The following is a 21,548-nucleotide window of genomic DNA, read 5'->3' as shown; positions in this document are numbered from 1 at the left end:
TGGTCTCATTGCGGTTGTTGGGTTTCGTGTGCGGGTGCTGGGAGGTGCTGTTGGTCTGAGATATACAGGAGGTCAGACTATTATGAACTGGTGGTCCCAGTTTGGCCTTCAACTCTATGACTAATGAGGCTGTGGACCCACTAATTTGGAGCTGTCTGGCCTGGTGAGGGTCAGGTCCCTGGTAAACGCAGGTTTTTACAGTTAGCCTCTTGTATTTCTACACCCCAGGCAGAGGCTGTGTGCACAGAGAGCTGTATTTGTGCACGTGTGCATCCAGGAGACGGTGTGTCTCATACTGTTCCCAGAATGATGACAAACCCTTTGATTCAACAGTCACCATCAAAGAGCTGATGAGGAAACAGCCACAGTTTCCACTCATCCTCTCTCTTCCTTCCTGGGTCCTGTTTTCAGACATCCTCTTTCACTGCTCGCCTGAGCCAGAAACCTGGGAACCCCACAGCCACTTCCCACAGGCTTCCAAACCGGAGGCTCTGCCCCTCCTTGGGAAGAGGCAGCAGGATCATGGCAGTCTCTGAAGGGCCAGTGCCTAGAGTCTCTGCTCCATTTTTACAGGGCTCTGTATGCTGGGGCCACTGAGAGAGAGACTAAGCTCTTCAGAGGAAGTTGGACATCAGGCTCCCCCATCCTGCTCGGGTGTCTCTAATGGGGGCAGTAATGCCTGCTCTCTCATCCCGGCAAAGCTGCTGACAGCCCTAAGACTCTCATTCCAGAACTCACCCCCTTCCTCCAAGTCAGGGACCCTGCAGCAGCTCCTAGCATTGTCCACAGCCATGACTCTGTTCTGTCCTGCTCCATTTTCACTCCCCCATTTCTTTGGCAGGGAGTGTGAAATCAGCCAGCCCTGAAGAGGAGTCATAATCCCAGCACTCTGGGAGTGAAAGGGTGACCCGAGCCCAGCCCCTCTGAGCCACCCCATCTGCAGAGCCTCAGGTGGGAACTCTGCAGCCGTGGGAACTCCCTGGGGAAATATAAAACCAAGGTGTTTTATCTTTCCTAGCACCCGGCTCCTTCTTATCACAGCTGCCCAGAAGTCTGGGGGGAGTGGCACAGCAGTGTTTCAGGGCTGGGATATGCCTTGAGTTACAGGCTACAGACCACTGTACCAGCCACTTCCAAAGCTAATGAGCACAGCTCCTGACACTGTGCGGGACCTGAGCTAACGTACCCGGTCAGCACACTCCACGCTACTTGAGGAGCCAAATATAGCCAGCTCCCCAGGCATTCTGACCCAGTTTGACTCACCCAGCCTGGACCTCACTGGAATCCCTCCTGAGTTACACTGGCATGAGAGGAGAAACAGACCTTCCAGGGAGAATCCAGGGCTGCAATAACAGTGGTTAGTTACCGATGGGGTGTAAACGATCACAAACAGCTGCAAGTGGGTGCCTGGAGTAAAGTTGTGCTACAGACCCTGATCTGGCACCAGGTGAGTGTGGAGAAAGAGTGTAACACACATGCTGAGGGGCTCGGTTGGTTGCAGCAGCTAATAGGTGGGCACAGAGTAAACTGAAGAGCTGCTTTATCTTACACCCACCTGTTAGTTACTTCTCCCACCACACACTCCCCGCTTAGTGCATAAGACAACTCCTTTCAAACCCCCCCATCCAATGCCAGATCCGTGCCAGTCACACAGCTTTCCCAGAGCATTCACTCCCACCTGCTTCCCGACCATTCCACACAGTTCTGCTAGAAGTGGCCCTCAGGCTCAGAGTCTGATCAGAGTTGTACAGTGTAAAGCCAGTACTACTGCCTGGAGTGACTTCACATGTACCCTGCTGTAACTGACAGCACAATCAGACTCTGGGTGTTTACATCAGACTAAAGAGTTTTCCGTGAAAAAGAGAGAGAGCTGGCCCATTGAGTTTGGGGTAAAGTTTCCCTGCAGATTGAACTTCTAGGATCCCTGCCTACTACCCCTTACCAAATGCCCCCATCCTACCAGCCAGGTGCTCTCGATAGCTCCTTCATGCTCTCTGTGCCCTGGGCATGCTCCCAGCTCCCCCAGAATTACGCATATTTTGGAACAGTTCTTAAGAGACTAGCATATAAAGTAGATCATTAGAGAAACTCCCACAAACACAGCCGCTTAAATAACAGCGCAAACAATGCCGTGTTCTCACAACAGGAGGAGGACTCAGCCCCCATGCTCCTGGCTCCCTTCAGCTGCAGCAATCTCCCAACCCCCCTGCTTCCGCAACATGTGACAGAATGGAAACCGACCTGTTGTCTAAACCCAGCTGCAGACCCTTAAATCCCGCAGCTGGGAACAACTGGCTGGTTTGGGGTGAGGATTCCCCTTGCCCCAGTGGACAACAAAGAGAGATTTACCAAGAGGGCAGGTGGGTCTCCGTCAGTCAGGTCGCTCCAGACCCTTCAGGCTGCCCTGCGGCTGGTATCTAAGCAGTCCCACAAGCTGAGGCCAGCACTCTGGATGTGGGAGGGGAAAAGCAGATACAAGAACTGACCCGGGCCTCTTTCTGAGAAAACACAAAGAACTCTCCCCTGACAACCTGCTATGTCAGAGGAGTGGAGATAAGCTACTCTCAGTGTGGATACCAAGCACGTGGGACAGGGCCTGTCTCCCCGATGAGATGTCACACAGGAATCCTGGTTACTTATGCCCACTAGAGATTCCCAAGCACTTCTGGTGATGCAGGGTGTTACGTCCTGTGCCCTGGCCTCATCTCAACTTGAGCAAGTCCATTCAGCCACCCTCACTCTCCTTGCCGTTTCAAACAGATACTGAATTCCTGCCTTGCTTCATGGCTTAAAAAATTGTGCCATGTCACTGTGCACTGATAAAAGGCTGCCACGCTCCACCCAAACAGTGGCTGCACTGGAGCAACCGGAGAAACATTGTGTGTATGTGAAGGAGAGTGTTTAACAGAGGTGAAGCCAGTGAACAGGGGGTGGGGGTGGGCACTGTTTCTATACAGGCAGTAAATCTGTGTGCATTCCCACTTGAGTGTAACGCAGTACGGATACAGACAGGTTGGAGGGAGGGACCTGTGCCCCAGGGCCAGAGCAGAACTCTGGCTATCTATCTCCACAGAGTTAGCCACACACAGGCTGTCTCTGCTCTGCCCCAGACTCAGTCAGGGAGTCTAAGGGCTGGGGTGTGCAAACTGCTAGCCTGCTGAAGGAAAGATCTATACACATTTGAACTGATTTGCTGCCTGGGCCAGTTTTCTCCCCTAGAACTTACTGTGATGGTTCTCAGGGTACCCAGAACTTGGCACCTGCTGCCTCCAGAGCAAGAGAGCTTGCCTGTGGTAGCTAGGTATTAGCTCCCTGATACCACCAGCCTTCCTAGCTAGTACAGTAGGTTTTCCCCTAAAGTTCAGTCTGTTGCAAAGTTGGCTGACTTCAGACGAACCAGGATCCAATCTTTTATGAAACACGCTCGCTCAACAAGACGTCTTCTCGGTGAAGGGATGCAGAGGATCATTCTCCATGCTGTGATAGAATGAATTAGAATTTTGTTTTCATTCACAGACAGGGTGACCCTATCTGTTGTATCCTTCCTTTTACCTCCAAGTGGTTTCAATGTTTATAGTTTGTCTTTGATGGTTTTCTATTCACTGTTCTCAGTTGCTGCAATTGTAGAAAATTGAGCAATATGTGACATAATCAGTTAGCCGGGGGCGGGAGGGGGGAAGAAATGTTCGCTTCCACTTGAATGGGCCATCACCAAGATGACTTAATGCTTCCCTGTGCCCTGTGGACTCGTTATTACTCCAAGACCATAAGGTACAGCTTTCAATATAGTTACATTATTCCTTAAACATTACCCATACACACAATGGTTATAATAAGTATTAATAAGTTACAAGCACTCAGTAAAGACATCATATGCTACCCTTCATGGATAAACACCCAGAAAATGGTGTATGAGATGGAGTGAGTTTGTCAGGTCTGAGACAGGAGTTGTTTGTAAAGAACCGTGAGCCCTTTGCCCAATGGTACCAATTGGCCTCTGTGTCACAAAGACCCATTCCTACCCAAATCCTAAGTTCACCAGAACTAGGACCCTGGTAGGTCAAAGCAGGCTTCGGAGAAATTAAAAGTGGTTACCACAGCAATAACAAGGAAGAGCCAAGAGCAGCTGACTGTAAAATACCCAGGAAGGGAGGGAAGGAGGTTGGCCTTGCTCAGAGAAGCAGATGCCACTGAAGTATCCTAGGAGATGCAAGCCAGGTCATTGAGGGTTTACAGAAGGAGGCTCTGCCATAGAGTTAATATTGGTCTATTAAATATCCAGTGCCCACCCAGCATCCAAAATTGTACCCAATGCTTCAGTGTTTAGCCCCGTGTCCCATGGTCCCACTTCCAAGCCAGCACCATGCTATGCAGCAGTCAGTCCCAGGCCTTACTTGGCATTCTCCAGAGTCCTAACCAACCTCCTCCTGCTGAGCTGTCACAGGCTGACACTGCCCCTTTAGGGCAGAGCAGAGCCAGTGCATCCTGAGCCTCATCAGCTCACTCCAATTCAAAGGGTGGGGCGGCACTGGGTGCTACCAAAGATCCGGAAGAGGACCCCCCCCGCCCCGAGAGAAATATCTGGTGACTCAGGGCTGCCTAGCAGCACTGACTAGAGGAACAAGGAAAGAGGCAAGTTAGCACTACCAGAGTCTGTATGTTTGGAACCTGGGAGAGGGCTGAAGGTGGGAGAGCAGCAAGAGAAGGTTGCTGGCTGACATCCCCCAGCCAAAGAGCCAGAACTGGAGGCAGGAGGAGAAGCAGCAGCAGCGGGAGCTGCCTGTTGGCTCTAGCTGGAGATGGGGACAAAGGAGGTGGAAGGCAGAGGAGCAAAGGAGGGGCCTACCCATTGCCACCTCCAGGGCTTGAAAGCTGGTACCAGAGGAACTGTGAGAGGGCTGGGGAGAGTGAGGGATGCTTCCCTGGCAAGGATGCTGCCAGCAGAGAGGCTGGGGAGTTCCTGCTGGGAAGAACAGGGGTTGCACGCCAGGAGGAAGGTCTGGGCTGGCTGTCCCAGCAGAGGGACAGGAGGAGTGACAGAGTCTGGGTGTGGCGGGTGATGCCAGAATGTGGTATGTATTATGCCCATGGCCAAGAGGATGTGTGATTTTCAGGACAGCTTGCACTGGGGTGATAAATGGACTATGGTTTGGGACTTTTGGTAATAAACTCACCCCAAGGAAGGGCATTATTGTAGCAAGAGAGTCTGCACTGGAGCTCTTGGGTTACCGGAGAGAGGGACACTAAGGGCAGGCCACACATGTCATACCATGGCTTGCCACCTGAGGTGCTGCAGACAGGGCTGCCTTCTGATACCGGCCATCGTTGGGAAAGGGAAAGGTGGTACAGCAGAACCTCAGAGTTGCAAACATCAGAGTTATGAACTGACCGGTCAGCCACGCACCTTATTTGGATCAGGCAGCAGCAGTGACCAACCCCTCCCTCCCCGCCCCCGCACACACACAAATACTGTACAGCACAGTACTACATTCAACATAAACTACTAAAAAAATAAAGGGAAAGTTAAGAAAAGAAAGACTTGACAAGGCAAGGAAACTGTGCTTGTTTCATTTAAATTAAGACCGCTAAAAGCAGCATTTTTCTTCTGCATGGTAAAGTTTCAAAGCTGTATGAAGTCAGTGTTCAGTTGTACACATTTGAAAGAACAGCCAGAACATTTTGTTCAGAGTTACAAACAAACTCCACCCCAAGCGTTGGTAACTCGGAGGTTCTACTGTAAGTGCTGAATGGGGTAGTTGGAAAAGCTCTTGTTCAGTGGTAGTGCTGGGAAAGCCTTCATCCAGCATAGTGGTGGCAGTGGGGGATCCCACACTGATTCCTGCTTCCCTAATGCACCCTGATCTTCACCCCTTCACAGATCTTCTCCCTTTTTCCCCAGGTCCCAAGGATACCTGAGCGCACACACAGTCCTTGCTCTCCCCACCAATCCCTGCCCCAGAGCCTAACTCTTTGCGGCCTGTGTGTTTGAAACTAGCATTGAAACCCCCATTTTCACATCCCTCTGCAAAGAGTCCTGCAGTTGCTCACTATCCCCCAGTTCACCAGTCTGTGCAGCAACAGGAGAGAGGAGCAAAGTCTCCTTTGTGGGGCAGTGTGCATAGGAGGCGGGAGGTCCCTGGGGGTGCTGGAAGGGAGTGGGAATGAGGGGGGTGGATTCCAACCTTGTTGCTTCACTCTTGGCACCAGGGTCTAGAGTCAGGATGGAGTCAAATAAGAGAAAGAAAGAAACTAGGGGCAGATGAGAAGCTAGCATGAATTGGCAGAGCAACCGAGAGGGTTCCTGGGGAGATTATAACCTCCTGCTCCTTGGGTACTGGGCCTGTTCTGCACAGCTACTAGTCAGTGGGTTAGGCCCCAGCCTCTGCTGATGCTCAGAGAAGCCTGGGCCTTGTTTGTTTTCAAAGGGCAAGGGTGGCTGGTTCCAACATGACAACAGCTAATGCTAGCTTTCCTCAGGTGGCCCATCTCCTCTGTGTTTCTGTGGCCGGTACTGCAGCTCGGGGGACAGTGATTGCTCTGGGGATTTCAGAAGGGTGGGCCCCCAATGTTAAAGGTGCCGATATTCCCCCCAGGGGAAGTGCCTGGGAGCTCTCAGAGCCAAACACACCCTGGCAAGGGATCTTCCCCCTCCCTTGCGAATAAGTCACATTTCTCTGGCTCCTTTCATAGCTACAGGAATCACTTGCCCATCACTGAGACATACTCCTCCAAAGGTGGCTGTGTTTATGTTTTTGTTCCCTCTCCGTTAGAGTGGCCATGTTTGCTGGGCCCACTCCTCCCTGACCACCGTCTCCAGGTGGAACTACACAGTGCCAGGAGCAGCCCGGTGGTGTTGGAACAGCCGGGAACAGCTGTGCTGAGCTGGCTGTAGGCTGGGAATTGCATTCCCCCCCACAGGGGGTTAAGCTGCTAAGAGCTGCCCTGAGCTGGTCTTGGGCTAGCAGCTGCCATTCTGTGGCTCTTAAGAGAGCATTCAGAAGCCTAGGGCAGCCAGCAGCCTCTCCCAGGTGCTCACCCTCTGTGCTCCCCAACTCTGGCCTGTTCCTGGTTTAGCCCTGTAATTCACCCCCAAGCCTTAGCTGCCCACAGCAGGTTAGACCCCGACTCCCTGGGGAAATACAGAGTGAGGGTTGCCCTGACCCTGAGGGCAAGGGGCCGCTTGCAGAGCTTGGGGCTGCTGCACTTATGCAGCTCCTCTCCCACTGCTTGGTGAAGGTGTAGCTTCCACTCAGCTATTTCTACTATTCAGCTGCTCCTGCTTAGCTATTTTTAGGAGGCCGCTGGGCTGGGGAGCCCAAATGAGACTTGCAGCTGGTTCCAATTTAGAGGTGGAGGGGGAAATGCAGCCAAAACCGAACAAAATGTTCCGTGGGCTGACCATTACCATTTCCCCAAGTTGCAAAGATTTATGAGGGGGGGGCCTGTGGGGCTCTTCCTTAGGATTGGCAGCCTCACTAGGAGTTAGGCTTGCCGCTCAGCTCAACCAGCTGCCTGCTGTTCCCAGCCGGATGTCCGGTGGTAACGAGGCTGGGATTTTCTGCCCTCTCCATCAGTCATGGCCAGTTCTTAGTATGGGCATGACAGAAATGCAGTAACTATTTTGGGTCCCAGCCCCCAGAGGGCAACTGGCCCCTCCCTCTCTACCAGACAGAGGCAGAGCAGGGCCAGAGCCGGTGCTCTGAGAGGGAAAGGGACATGCCTGTGTTATCCCCACCATGGGAAGTGGGGCAGGGAGAGAGGCAGAGGCAGGAGAGGCTTTGGGGCTGAACCGTGGGCCTGGGGAAATGCTTGGCCCTGCTCAGGGATGCTGAAGTGGTGCAGCTTTAGTACCAATCCCTAACGCTCTCCAGCAGCAGATCTGCTAGCACTTTCCAAAGGGGGTCAAAGTATTCTCTCCCTTTTACAGCTGGGAAACGGATGCAGGAAAGTGACGTGACTTGCTCAAGGGCTCTGCAGGTCAGTGGAGGTAGAATTCAGGTGCCCTGAGTCCCAGGCTCCATGCCCTGGAGGTCAGCTGCATTTGAAAGAGGCTACCCTGGTATTGGTTGCTAGCTCAGCCTCATCAGGTGGGCAGGGGCATGAGACTTCAGTGCCAGGGAAGGGATGGGCAGGTGCTACATGGGGTGGCCCTCTAGCTCTGCTGCTGCCCCTCAAATCGGAGCTGCTCTCTCCCACCGTCCTACTTTCACTCACACTCTCCAGACAGACTATTGATTATATCAGCTGGGCTAGTGAGAAGGGTGGGTGGATGGGGGAAGGATAGGCTGAGCTCTGCAAACTCATCTCACTTGTGACCTGAGTCAGAATGTGAACCCAGCTCTGCAGAGATGGAAGGCCAGTGCACTAACCCTCTCCCGTCGGCTCTCCACTTTGCACCCTGAGTTACATCCCCCAAACTCTGCTACAGGCTAAACAGGAGTTTCTCTGCACTGGACCTTGGGGTAACAGCCTGATGCTAAGGGGCCATTCGCTCCCCATTCTCCAAGACCAGAGAGGTGTCTGTCACATGGCTGGAGCAGGGGTGTCCCTGGCACAGGCATGGCTCCAAGGAGCAAATGGAGAGTGGGAGTGATGCTGTGGCCAGGTCTCCTCACCCCAGCCACATAGCTGGCATTAGGTTGGGGAGGCTTTCCCACTAACATGCCCTCCCCAAAATGGCCCCGACATTCCCCCACCGGCTGAGGGGGATCCCTGGCCTTGCAGGCCACATCCTCCCATGCTGCAGGCAACTCACAATGATGGGGCAGAGCCCTGCCCCCCCCCCCCTCCCAAGGATTGGGTAGCCCCAGGAGATGCTGATCTTCAAACCCCATGGCTGAGACAGCTCACGTGCAATGCAGCCAAATACCAATGCCATGGGCACTGCCCACAGCAAGGGGGCTGGCTGGAATGCTAGCTCCACCCCTTCAACACAATCACACCCATGAGCAACTCCCAGGAGGTCTCCCCCCACCCCTAGGCACACAGGGCAAGATGGGACAAGCACAAGGATCAGCAGGGTCACTGTGAGCAGTCGAGAGGCGGTAGGGTGTGTCCCTGTGTTTAGCGCAATGAGGCCCTGACCTTGGAGTGGGGCCGTAGATAGCTCTGCAATACAAATGATGAGATGCCTGTTGCTTGGCCAGGGCAGAGCGGGTAACCTGTCCCCCTGCAACTAGACACCCTCATGCAGACCCCCACTACTGGCTGTCAGTCAAGGACCAGCTGGGGCAGCACATGTCCCTAAGTTCTGGGTTCCCAACCTGGGACAGCTGGGGATGGATTGTCCGGGGTGCACCCACAGCTCCCATGTACTTTAACTGGAGCTGCAGGTGCTCACGCCTCTGAAGTCAGGCCCTGGCCCTTGTCTCAGCAGGCACACCCACAGCTCAGTGAGAGCAGCTGAACACCATGGCACTATTTGCTAAAAAGCTCTTTAAGGTGGGGACTCTGTCTCCACCAACATTGCCCACAGGAGGGAGGCATTACTAGCCAGAGGCACAGCTGCAAGGCCATGAGCCCCTCCGTTCTGAGGAGGGGGCCTGAGCAGGCCAGCCCCTCCCTGGGTGCAGGCTGACCCACCTAGAGATGGCTCAGAGTCTCACTAGAGCCTGTCCCAGAGTCTTTAGTGTCTATACGTGTTGGAATGTTTGTGGGCTGGGATGACTGATAAAGGGCCCATTGGCAGAACCCTGCCTAATTAATAGCTTTCTGGCACATGCGCCTGTGCGAGCCACCGGGAGGTTATTGTCTTTGTTTAGACAGCAAAGTGATGTAGTAGGGCTGGAGTTTATCTCTATTGAAAGTTCCTTTCAGCCCCAGACATAGGGTTTACAGCGGAGAGTAACTGACAGGAAGGGATGGGGCCCAGTATCCCCCCCAAGCAATGGGAGAATCAGAAATGGCTCAGCTCGCTCCCCACTTCAGGTCTGGCCTTTGCCCAAAGATCATGACTGCTCCAAAGCCAGTGCGGAATCCTGCTATCTACTGCATCATGGCAGCCCCACTGGTGTGACAGGGGGTGCCGGGAAGAACAGAGAAGAAGGGGCCAGCCACACCAATGAGATCATCACGCTTTTCAGTTGGCTGGTCCTGGAAGAGCACCAAGAACTGATCCCCCTCCAGCATGCACCAAAGTCATGTTAGGGCGGACTACCCTTTCTACAAAGACCCCACGGGGGCCTTGACTCCAGCCTAGAAAGGAAACTGGCTCACACGGCGATTGGCCAGTGTCTGTCTAGACAGGGCTGGGATGAGGAGATGCCTCAGTCGAAAGGTCTGGATTGTACTTTATGGGAGAAGAGGAGAAACAAAGACTGTACTAGAGCCACAAAGGGAGAAGGTGCCAGAGCCAGGCTAAAGAATCAGCCTCCCAGACCAGGCTGCTCTCTCACTGTCTCAAGAGTACTCCAGTTATTTGGAAGTCAGTTCCTGGAGGATGTACCCAACACAGGGAGTTGAAGGCTTGGCTGGTGTCAGCAGCTACTGGCAGAAGCTACATTCTGCACCAGGCTGCAGCTACATCAGCATCAGAGGGGCCCATCAAATGGAATTGATAGTGAGGCCCTAGCACTGGGGCTGGCCATCCCCTCACTCCCCAGACAGAGCCCCTCTCTGGGCTCACAACTCTAAAAGGAGAAATCTCTCTCTGCCCTTCAGACCCAGCATCCACCACAGAGAGGAGAGGGAAGGTTGGCCAGAGAGCAGGGCTCTCAGCGGAGAGTCCGCATGAGCTGAGGCTGAGCAAGCCCCGATGTAGAGCCTGGTGAAAGAGCAGGGAGGAGCAATCTGTGCCTGCAACCTCCCCTCCCTCTGCCCAGGAAGAGACACCAGCCCAACTAGCCACCACCCTGAGCAGGCTTCAGAGAGGCACCGCTCTCTCTACCCAGCTGGGGTAACAGTAGCATCCATTCCCAACAAGCTTTACCAGCGGTGCACCCAGCAACCACCTCCTTTCCTGCCACCACTGGGGATAGGGGGATCGGCGGTGTTTAAGAACACACAGGACAACAGGCAATGAAGGAGAGTCCCATTTACAACCAGCACTGGAAGAGACATTTTCGAGAGACTAAGCTGAATTGCCTGAATTTCAGTCTGGGCAAAACAGCAAGGTTAATAATGCTCCTCTTCTTGCCAGAAGTGCCTTGAGATCTTTAATAAGCACAAACAGTCAGGCCCCTTGGCAGCATGGCATGCCCTAACGTACACTAGGATATGGAGTTCCATACTCTGAGAAAGCCTGCCCATACAGAGTCATGCCCATGAGTCCTCCTCCGCCTTCAGCGAGCACTCCTTAGCTTCTGAGAGCTGATGGGGTTGTGACTGTGAGAGAGAGCTGCAGACTTCTTGCAGGCACACCAAATAGGGGATGGGAGATCCTATAGCACTAGGCTGTCCAAAAAGAATAAAATCCCTGCGTAATTCACAGAGCAATACCATGGGAGTACCACAGCAGCTGGCTTCACCAGAAATGGCATCGAACCCACAAATTGGATTCTGATGTAAGACATTCTAGGAAGAGACAAAGGCGTTTCCTTCAACCTGGTGCCAGAACCAGACGCGGCTGGTTGAAAACCAGAACTGGCAGCTCTCCTGTGCTCCCAGCTCAGCACAGACCAGGGAGAGGGGGCCAGGATGTGTCTCCACGGTCTAGACATGGAAAAATCCCCCTAGAGAAGAGTTATAAGTGTCTCACAGGATGGAGTGTCCGTTGCTTCCCTAGGGAATCTCTACCACAGGCTGGTGTGGGGAGATAGAGACATGCTGCAGCAAATCCAGAGGCCCCTGGGAGAATCTCCAACTCCTCTGGATGGGGATCTCAGGGTGAGCTGTTTTGGAAGACAGGCCTGTGGAACAGAAAGCTTCTGTTCCATCCAATGGTAGGGACTAGACCAGGGGTAGGCAACCTATGGCATGCGTGGCACTCACACTGCCTGGGTCCTGGCCACCGGTCCGGGGGGTTCTGTATTTTAATTTAATTTTAAATGAAGCTTAAACATTTTAAAAAGAAAAGGAGTACTTGTGGCACCTCAGAGATTAACCAATTGAAGTGAGCTGTAGCTCACGAAAGCTTATGCTCAAATAATCGGATGCATACTGTGGAAAGTATAGAAGATCTTTTTATACACACAAACCATGAAAAAATGGGTGTTTACCACTACAAAAGGTTTTCTCTCCCCCCACCCCACTCTCCTGCTGGTAATAGCTTATCTAAAGTGATCACTCTCCTTACAACGTGTATGATAATCAAGGTGGGCCATTTCCAGCACAAATCCAGGGTTTAACAAGAATGTCGGGAGGGGAGGGGTAGGAAAAAACAAGGGGAAATAGGTTACCTTGCATAATGACTTAGCCACTCCCAGTCTCTATTCAAGCCTAAAGTTAATTGTATCCAATTTGCAAATGAATTCCAATTCAACAGTCTCTCGCTGGAGTCTGGTTTTGAAGTTTTCCTGTTGTAATATCGCAACTTTCATGTCTGTAATCGCATGACCAGAGAGATTGAAGTGTTCTCCAACTGGTTTATGAATGTTATAATTCTTGACATCTGATTTGTGTCCATTTATTCTTTTATGTAGAGACTGTCCAGTTTGGCCAATGTACATGGCAGAGGGGCGTTGCTGGCACATGATGGCATATATCACATTGGTGGATGTGCAAGTGAACGAGCCTCTGACAGTGTGGCTGATGTTATTAGGTGTCCCCTGAAAAGATATGTGGGCACAGTTGGCAACCGGCTTTGTTGCAAGGATAGGTTCCTGGGTTAGTGGTTCTGTTGTGTGGTGTGTGGTTGCTAGTGAGTATTTGCTTCAGGTTGGGGGGCTGTCTGTAGGCAAGGACTGGCCTGTCTCCCAAGATTTGTGAGAATGTTGTGTCATCCTTCATCCATTTCCAGCACAAATCCAGGTTCCCCCCCACCAACCCACTCTCCTGGATTTGTGCTGGAAATGGCCCACCTTGATTATCATACACATTGTAAGGAGAGTGATCACTTTAGATAAGCTATTACCAGCAGGAGAGTGGGGTGGGGGGAGAGAAAACCTTTTGTAGTGGTAAACACCCATTTTTTCATGCTTTGTGTGTATAAAAAGATCTTCTATACTTTCCACAGTATGCATCCGATGAAGTGAGCTGTAGCTCACGAAAGCTTATGCTCAAATAAATTGGTTAGTCTCTAAGGTGCCACAAGTACTCCTATTCTTTTTGAGAATACAGACTAACGCAGCTGTTACTCTGAAACCTGTCATTAAACATTTTTAAAACCTTATTTACTTTATATACAACAATAGTTTAGTTATATATTATAGACTTATAGAAAGAGACCTTTTAAAAATGTTAATATGTATTACTGGCACGCGAAACCTTAAATTAGAGTGAATCAATGAAGACTCGGCACACCACTTCTGAAAGGTTGCCGACCCCTGGACTAGACCGTCCCGCAGCATCACTGTGTTATCTGGCTTCCAGGGTGGATGGAAACAGCTGGGCTCTGCCTGTTGTTGTTAAACAGGGTGTGGCATTGGCGCACACCTCCAGCTGGAGCAGTGCAAGCGGCTGGAGAAGCCAGACAAGGTGGTGCAGTTCAGATTCTGAGCCGGCCTGCAAGGTCTATGGCAAAGGTGTTAACTCACTGCGGAGAAGGCTGAACTCCATTTTAATTCTGGGCTGGTGTATGAGGTTATGACAGTGTTCTCCCAGGGATGGGTTGCACAAAGATCAACGGGAGCACAGGCCCTTATGTACTAAGCAAGCTGTGTGATGATCAGTTCTTTGCACAGCATCACTCAGTGGGAGAACACGTTCCCCTTTAGAGCCATGACTATCTCGGATTCATTTCTCTTTCTTTCCCCCACCCTCCTTTGTTTCTCTCCCTCTTCCCTGCCTTTGTGTTCTCCTCTCTTCCCTCTGCACATCCCAGTTTCCTCACCTTGTGAACTTCACTCCCAACTAGAGCTGGTCAGAAATTATCCATGGGACTGGCTTTCTGTCACAGAATGCTTATTTGTCTAAATCTAAGCTTTCTGGGGAGATGGTTCCATTTCACTGAGGGTGCCACAGAAAGCAGGCGGGGTTCTGGTTTGCTGATCCCTTGCCCATCCGGCTCCTGGGGCTTTCAGGTTCCCATCAGCCACCCAAACTCCTTGGTAGCCCAGGGTCTGTAGCCCCGAAGGCTCCCCTTTCTGTCACAGCCAGTAGCTTCCTCCTCCTTGGACAACCTAGGATGTGGGGCTAACTGCAGAAGGCGGAAGACTCTGGACTGCACGTAGGAGGCCCTGCTCCGTGTGCTCCGGTTTCCAGGTAATCACAGTGAGGAGGAAGGTCAGGCTAGGCCAAGTCCTCAAGTGACTGAACAATAATACTAACCCGCCAGCACTAGCCAATTGATTAACATCCTCCACCCTGGAGATAATGAGGTACTAGCATTAATTCCTCATGGTAGGATTCTTCCTCTCATTAAGTAGCTTGGTAAGGGGAGGAGGTGCAGGGACACCCTGCAAGACCCAAGCTCCTCACTTCCTGTGCCTGGGATCCCAGCCCTGCTGTGTGGGTTGAAGCAGATTCCTTCTCACCCAACTCCTCACCCTCCCATTTCTGAAGGTTTGTCTTCCCTGCAGAGCTAACTCGTGTGACCTATGCTCAAGTTACTCCTCTCAAGTTGGCCTAGCTTGAGTGACAGCAGCCACACTATGACATAACATGCCAGCTGCTGTGTCTTCACTGGCTCTGCACTCACTCGCGTGTAGCACTAAGGGTACATCTACATTAGAAACCCTACAACAGCACAACTGCAGTCAGACCGCTGTAATGTAGACACTACTGCAGTGATGGGAAGCGTTCTTCCATCACTGCAGTAAATCCACCCCTCTGAGAGGCGGTAGCTAGATGTACAGAAGAATTCTTCCGTCGACTTAGCAGTGTCTACATGAGGGCTTAGGTCAACTTCAATACGTCTCGTAGGGGAGTGAATTTTTCACACCCCTGAGTGACTTAGCTAGGTCGACCTAACTTTGCAGTGCAGACTAGCCCTGTGATTGCTGGAGCTGTTTCCCATGGCTCCTTGTGCTGCAGTAAACTAAGCTGCTCTTTGAATTCTTTCCCAGTGAATCGTGGGAAGGCACTGGAGGACTAGCAGCACCTGGTTGGAGCTAGCTTGCGTCCGCATTACAGAGTGGTCACGTTAGCGACTGGTGAGTTTTGCTCACTCAAGCTTTAACTTATACCCCTGAAGGGCCACACTCCAGTCAGGGTTGTGGGTGTGTGGACAGGACTCAAGTTAACCGAGTGAAGACAAGCCCTGAGAAACTCAAAGCTATTTAGGGCAGGAGCTGGCTGCTGCCACAGAGACAAGAGGATTACGTGTTCTGGGATTTCACAAGAGGGACTGGGGATTTCATGTTTTGGCATAGACCCTGGACAATAAGGGAGCTGTCTGCTCCAGCTAGCTCAAGGGACAGGCCTAGGGAGGCAGCTTGCTGCTCAGGATGAAAAGGGAAGCATATCCCAGCTGTGACATTTGGATGACTTGCATGCCTCTAACCCAAGGGAACCTGCCAGGTGTGGGATTGGGGGTCGACACTCATTTACCCAGGACCTCAATGATGAGTCTCAGGGCCGACCCCAGAGCCTGGTCACCATCACCCCCAACTCATAGCTGGAAGGTGCCCCACTCAGAGAGTGGGCAATAGCTGGTACAACTGAGATCTTAGTCAGCTAAACTGGCACTAGTGCCCAGCAAGGTTGGGATACCCCCATCTGGCTTCTATAAAGTCTACTAAGGAGGGGTGGGCGCAGGGTCCAGTGTGTGGCGGTCTCTGGTCCTGCTCCTATCAGATTCACTATTAATACAGTTGTCACTCTCAGGAAAAGAAAGAGATGCTCACTAAAATTTCCGGGGTGTCTGGTCACCCCATTCAGAGCAATTCCTACCTTGGTCATCCTCTACAGCCACTAACCAGGGGGAGTGCAGGAGACGAGGCAGCAGGGCCAGATACAGGAAGCTACCCCAGAGCACCCTCCAGCTCCTCTTACACAAGAGCCTTCCAAACTGAATCCATGTGACACAAAGGGGTTACAAAGAGAGCGCTCTAGCTCCCCACAGCCATCAGAACACAGCAGCTTCCCTAGTCCCACACACCAAACCTCCTTCAGAGCTTCCTTCTTCCACCTCCCCTTCCAGCACTGCTCTCCTCTCCAGCACTGCCTATACCCTTATTGGGCTGGATCTGCCCACGGCAGACTGTATATTCCTCGGGGCTGGGATCTTGCCTTAATCCCGCATGTTTGTAAAGCGCCCCACACACAACGGTGGGTACTACTGACCTAAGAGCAACAACATGAGCAGCCCCAAACAGCCGCTCCCATCGTGGGCACTGAAGACATCCACCCCTGCCCAGTGCCACGGCGGTACACGGTAAAGTCCAGCACCTGGGCCAGGCTGCATGGTACAGTTGGGACACCACCACCATCTCCCACCCGCTGCCCCAGCAGTAATCATTACAGGGACATTCAGCCCCACCTCGGACAGGGAGTAGTGCCGCAAGGATTAACGACCATTGCCTGGCTTTGGGGAAAAACACGCTCCTAACACATTCCACTTACCTGCCCTACTCCAAGGAACTGACAACTGGCACCTCCCTACCCGCGCCCAGTCCACTGGGTGCTGCTAGGTTCCTGTGCCCGAGACGTTCAGGCGATGACACTGTTGGTGAACTGGGACACACACCCACACCCGGAAAAGTGCCTGCCTCTGTTACTCCACAGGCTCCTGGGGGGACTATCAGCAATGGGGCAGGCTGTGCCCGAGGCATCTGCGTACAGCAGCAGGAAGCAGATTTACACGTGGCTGGCAGGAGAGAGACGGGGGAGCGGGTTGTGGGAAGGAGAGGGGAGGGGGCACCGACCCGCAACAGCCGCTGCTCGGTCGCTAGTGCCGGGGACCTATGTGCTGGGCAAGGAGCAGCTCGGCCTCCCCTACCCACGAGCCAGGCAAGCGGGTCAGACCCCCCTCCCCCCACCGGGATCGGGCCCCTTCCTCTCCTACTAGGGGATGAGCGGGGCGGGGGCGTGGACTCTGCTTCCCCGGAGCGCGCAGTCCGCCGCCAGCGGCTGATGTCCCGCCTGTCCCAATGCGGCGGCGGCGGCGCAGGAAGGGGGTCGGTGGCCCAGCCTCACCCACCTGCTCCGGGACGGCTCCGCGTGGCCACACTCCGACGGGCTCTCAGTCCGCTCCCGCGCTGCTGCGGCTGCTGATTGCCTGGGTGGTGGAGGGAGCCCCATGTAGCCAGCGAGCTGCTCCGGCTCCGCCCATACCCTCCTTCCTCTCCTCCCCCAGGCTCAGACCTCCCTGTTCCCTCGGCCCCAGGCCGGTGCCCTCACTGCCCCCGCAGCACCTTCCCCTCCACCCTCTCCTTCCCCAGATACCCTCCCTCTGCCCCAGGCTGGCACCTTCCTCTGTCCCTCTCCGCTTCGTGGCTGGTACCCGCACCCTCCCTAGCTGTTCAATCCCCTTGCTACTCCTCCCAACCGGCAGTCCTTCCACTCTGGCGGGCACCACCCCCTCGCTTGTTCTCTGATGCCCACCCACTAAAGCATTCCTTGCTCTTCCCCTCTGCAGGGCACCAGGTGCAGCCTCCTCCACTCAGGAACCAGCCCAGGGCCCAAAGTGGGTCATGGATATTTCCAAAGCTAGGGGCTGGGGATGAATCTTAACAAGGCTCTTGAGTTGTCTGCCAGGCACCACAGCCCTTGGCAGAGAGCCCTTCTCCTCTTCAATAAACCCCACTCTGTCCTGGGTGCCTATTAAACAGGCAGCAGGAGCCAGGAGATGCCAGGGTTTATTTATCATTCCAGAAACTCGTGAGCCACCGGCGCCTCCTAGAAATTCTGCTGGGAGTCAAGCTGGCTTCCTCCTCTCCATTCATTGTGTGCTGCACGGGATTTGGCATGAAAACAGGCTCTTTGCCCCCTCATCTGCTACTCCTGGGCTTATTCCCCAGCTGAGCTCAGGATCCTGAGGGTCACAGCACTGCCACCCCCACTGCAGCCCCATGCGGAGGAGCAAGAAGCCTCCAAAGGGGCAAAGAGCTTATTTTCTCGTTGTAGTCCGCAGCACGCAGCAGTCAGGGAGAGGAATGCACAGGACCAGGAGCAGAACTGTTTCTAACTGGCCTACTTCTCAGAATCCCTGCTACTCTGAACAGCTGTTCTAGCATCACTCGATAATGATTGCTCTGCCCATTTTTGGCCCCTTCCATGTGAGGATCCCAAAGTACTTTACAGACATCAGTGAATTCAGCTTTTCAGGCGCACTGCATGGTTTAGGATCCTGCTCCTCAGCTTGTAGATGGGGAAACTATAGCACACAGGAGGGACAATGACTTGCGTAAAGTCACACGGTGAGTCGGGGCAGAGGATTCCTGGCTCCCAAGCCAGTGTTTGAACAAATAAGCCATCCTTCCTCTGCTTCAGAACACCGTTCTTCAAAACCAAGTGGCATGGACTGAAGGAGCTCAACTCCCTACACACAACCTCCCCGGTGCGAGTCTCTGCCTACCTCATCAGACCAGTTCCGCTTCTGGCTGACGTCCCACGTTGGCTGTCCCCAGGCTGGGTGCATGTTGCAATACATTTCCCAAAGCACCGGAACACGTATGCTGACTCTGTCTCGGACCTTCTCTAGACTAGGAGTGAAGGTGTGACGTTAGCACACGTTGGAGGGCGGAGAGACTAAAGGTTTACCTAACTTTACCTATACTGGTACAGTCAGTGCAGTGCAACCTCCTAGTGTGACACAGTTATATGTGTACAAATGTGCTTCAGACCAGGATAGGTATTCCCCTTCCTTATGGGAATAAGCTATACTGGTAAAAGGCACCTTTACACCAACATAACTACATCCACAGGAGGGGTTGCACCAGTGTAACTATATTAGTAAAACAAAACACAGCCCCCACCCAAATATGTGTAGGTCAGACTTCAGCAAGTGAACATCACATCATAAACCTAGTCTAGGCAAGGCCGTTCTGCTGAGGCTTGCCCCGTAGGGTACGTCTAAACTAGAAAAAAAGTATATTCCTAAACTGAGTTAGCCATCCCCATTAGAAATACCACTACTTAGTACCTAATCTAAATGCATTATAGAATCATAGACGTGTAGGGGAAGGGAGCTCAAGAGATCATCCAGTCCACCCCCTGTGTTGAGGCAGGACCAAGTATACCCAGACCCTCCCCGACAGGTGTTTGTCTAACCTGTTATTAAAAAACCTCCAGTAATGGGGATTCCACAGCCTCACTTGGAAACCTAATACAGAGTTTAACTACCCTTATAGTTAGAAAGCTTTTTCCTATTATCCAGCCTAAATCTCCCTTGCTGCAGATTAAGTCAAGCACTTCTTGTCCTACCTTCAGGTAGGTCAAGGAGATAAAGAGGACAGGTGCTCTTGTTAACAGCCCTTAACATATTTGAAGACTGTTACCAGGTCCCCCCTCAATCTTCTTTTATCAAGACTAAACATGCCCAAGTTTTTTAACTTTCCACATAAGTCAGGTTTTCCAAACCTTTGACCAATTTTTTTTCCCCCTCTCCTCTGGGCTCTTTCCAATTTGTCCACCTCTTTCTTTGCCATTGTAGGGGTTGACCCTACAGGATGCACAAGAGAGAGATACTTGTATTCAATCATCATTAGGGTTAACCCCATATCCATAGGGCAGTCATTACTCCTAAAGAGCTAGGAGCCAATCTAATCTATAAGTTTGTTTCAAGTCACCTGTCTGCAGACTTAGGGCTTGTCTACACTACCGAGTGGGGTCGATCTAAGATACGCAACTTCAACTACGTGAATAGCGTAGCTGAAGTCGACGTACTTAGATCTACTTACGGCAGTGTCTTCACTGCGGTAAGTCGACAGCTGATGCTTTCCCATTGACTCCGCTTGCACTTCTCATTCTGGTGGAGTACCGGAGTCAACTGGAGGGTGCTCAGCGATTGATTTATCGCGTCTATACTGCTGATCCAGCAGGTAGTGTAGACAAGCCCTAAGATGGCCTGCCACTGGGGTCACCTTCGCAACCGTGAGATCTAGATTTTTTTTAAAAAAAATCAAATCTTATAGGGGACGCATCAGAGAAGTCAGTTACTTTGTCTCACCACAAACCAGTCCAAGCCAACCATTGATCAGAGCAAACACAATCAGTCATATTTCCAGCTGACATACAGTGATTAAACTGATTAGATTGGCTCTAAACACACCGTTATACTAAAAGCAACCTCTGCTTGTGCCCTGGAAATTAGCACACAAATGTAATCATATGCTCTCAGTACACAGCACCCCTTCCTATGTGTAACTCAACTAGACAATGAGGTCACAAGCAACGTTCCCTCTAATTTTTGACAGGCCATGTGCGCAAAAAAATTTCTTCTGTGAAAATTTTTGTGCTTCTGTGAAAATTTTTGTGTGCGCGGTGTTTCACTGTGTGTGGGGGGGTTAGGATCTGTGTGCGTGCGCACATGCACACAGCTTAGAGGGAACAGTGGTCACAAGAACCCAGAACCAACAGCAATGGCAGGAAACGGAAACTGCAACTGCTTACCCAAAATCCCTCCTATTGCAACCATCTTATGTTATTAAGACACACACAAAAAACCCGTCTGACTTTTCGTCAGCTTCAGATGGTGACAGAAATTAAAGATGGAAAAACCTCCAGTAGATCCCAGCCTCTCCATATCCCAGGGCAAGATTACTCTCTGTAGTCAGACTTCTGCAGCTGTGGAATATGTTCCAGAATCCAACCCTGGTTGAAGAATCATGCTCCAGCATTGCACTTTAATTTAAAAAAAGAAAATGTTTGTAGCCCTTACAGTTGCAAAAAAGCCTTGAAAATATGATCCAAATGTAACCAAAGCAGTGACGCCTGAGTCTGCAAACAGCCGGAAACAATAGCTCGGAGAGGGATGAACCACCCCATTCACCTCAATGAGGCACTGACTCTGAGACTGAATATCAACATAAACAACACAGGGGCTGCTGATCTGAGGGTATTATTCATTTCAAATCAAAGTCATTCAAAGCCTTCTTTTGTCATGTAAATGAAGCTCTTAACGAATCTCCCATCTGCTACATCAGAATGTTGCAGAATCAAGGGGTCATGCTGCAGAATTCAGGCCCATCTTGCCAGAAGTGTATGGAGCCTGTCCTATAGCCTACTTCTCAGAGCTTTCTCCCCTCTAAATTGACATGTCTTGAGTGATGGGAACTCTGTCAGGGAAAAATCTTACTGTAGGAGTAAAGACAGACAGAACCTAAAATAAGACTCAGAGGCCAACAGAAACAAACAAGATCAGACAGAGACTTGCCCCTGTGCTTCAGCAAACCTAAGAGTTAATGATCTCTAACTTAATATGCCTTCTGTTTCAAGCGCAATGGGTCTGAGACACACCAGAAGGTCTCACTGAAGTCTATGGGTGCTCAGCCCCTCTGAAGATCAGGCCCCGCATGTCCTCTTGAGACCTCTGCACTCAGGGCTCAGAAATGTAAACTGAAGCAAAAATC

General features: G+C 51.9%; 1 protein-coding gene across 10 annotated transcripts in view; it reads right to left on the bottom strand.

Moving 5' to 3' along the window:
- SLC29A1 (solute carrier family 29 member 1 (Augustine blood group)) overlaps nt 1-21,548 on the bottom strand; it is a 60,951-nt gene that overhangs the window by 17,098 nt on the left and 22,305 nt on the right. For 2 of the 10 annotated variants that reach the window (XR_007355711.2, XM_075127024.1), the window contains exons 1-2: nt 2,350-2,491; nt 1,264-1,343 (exon numbers count right to left, since the gene is read on the bottom strand). The exons of 4 other annotated variants lie outside the window; for them this stretch is intronic. The gene's annotated coding sequence lies outside the window, so the exon portion shown is untranslated. Of the gene's footprint in view, nt 1-1,263; nt 1,344-2,349; nt 2,492-17,176; nt 17,331-18,553; nt 18,634-21,548 lie in introns of those variants that run through there. 4 more of the 10 variants (XM_048843522.2, XM_075127021.1, XM_048843524.2 and 1 more) reach the window with 4 other exon arrangements.

Source organism: Caretta caretta, chromosome 3 (assembly GCF_965140235.1).
Source record: "Caretta caretta isolate rCarCar2 chromosome 3, rCarCar1.hap1, whole genome shotgun sequence".
Classification (NCBI taxonomy): Eukaryota; Metazoa; Chordata; order Testudines; family Cheloniidae; genus Caretta; species Caretta caretta.
This window is presented reverse-complemented; position numbering and strand designations above follow the sequence as displayed.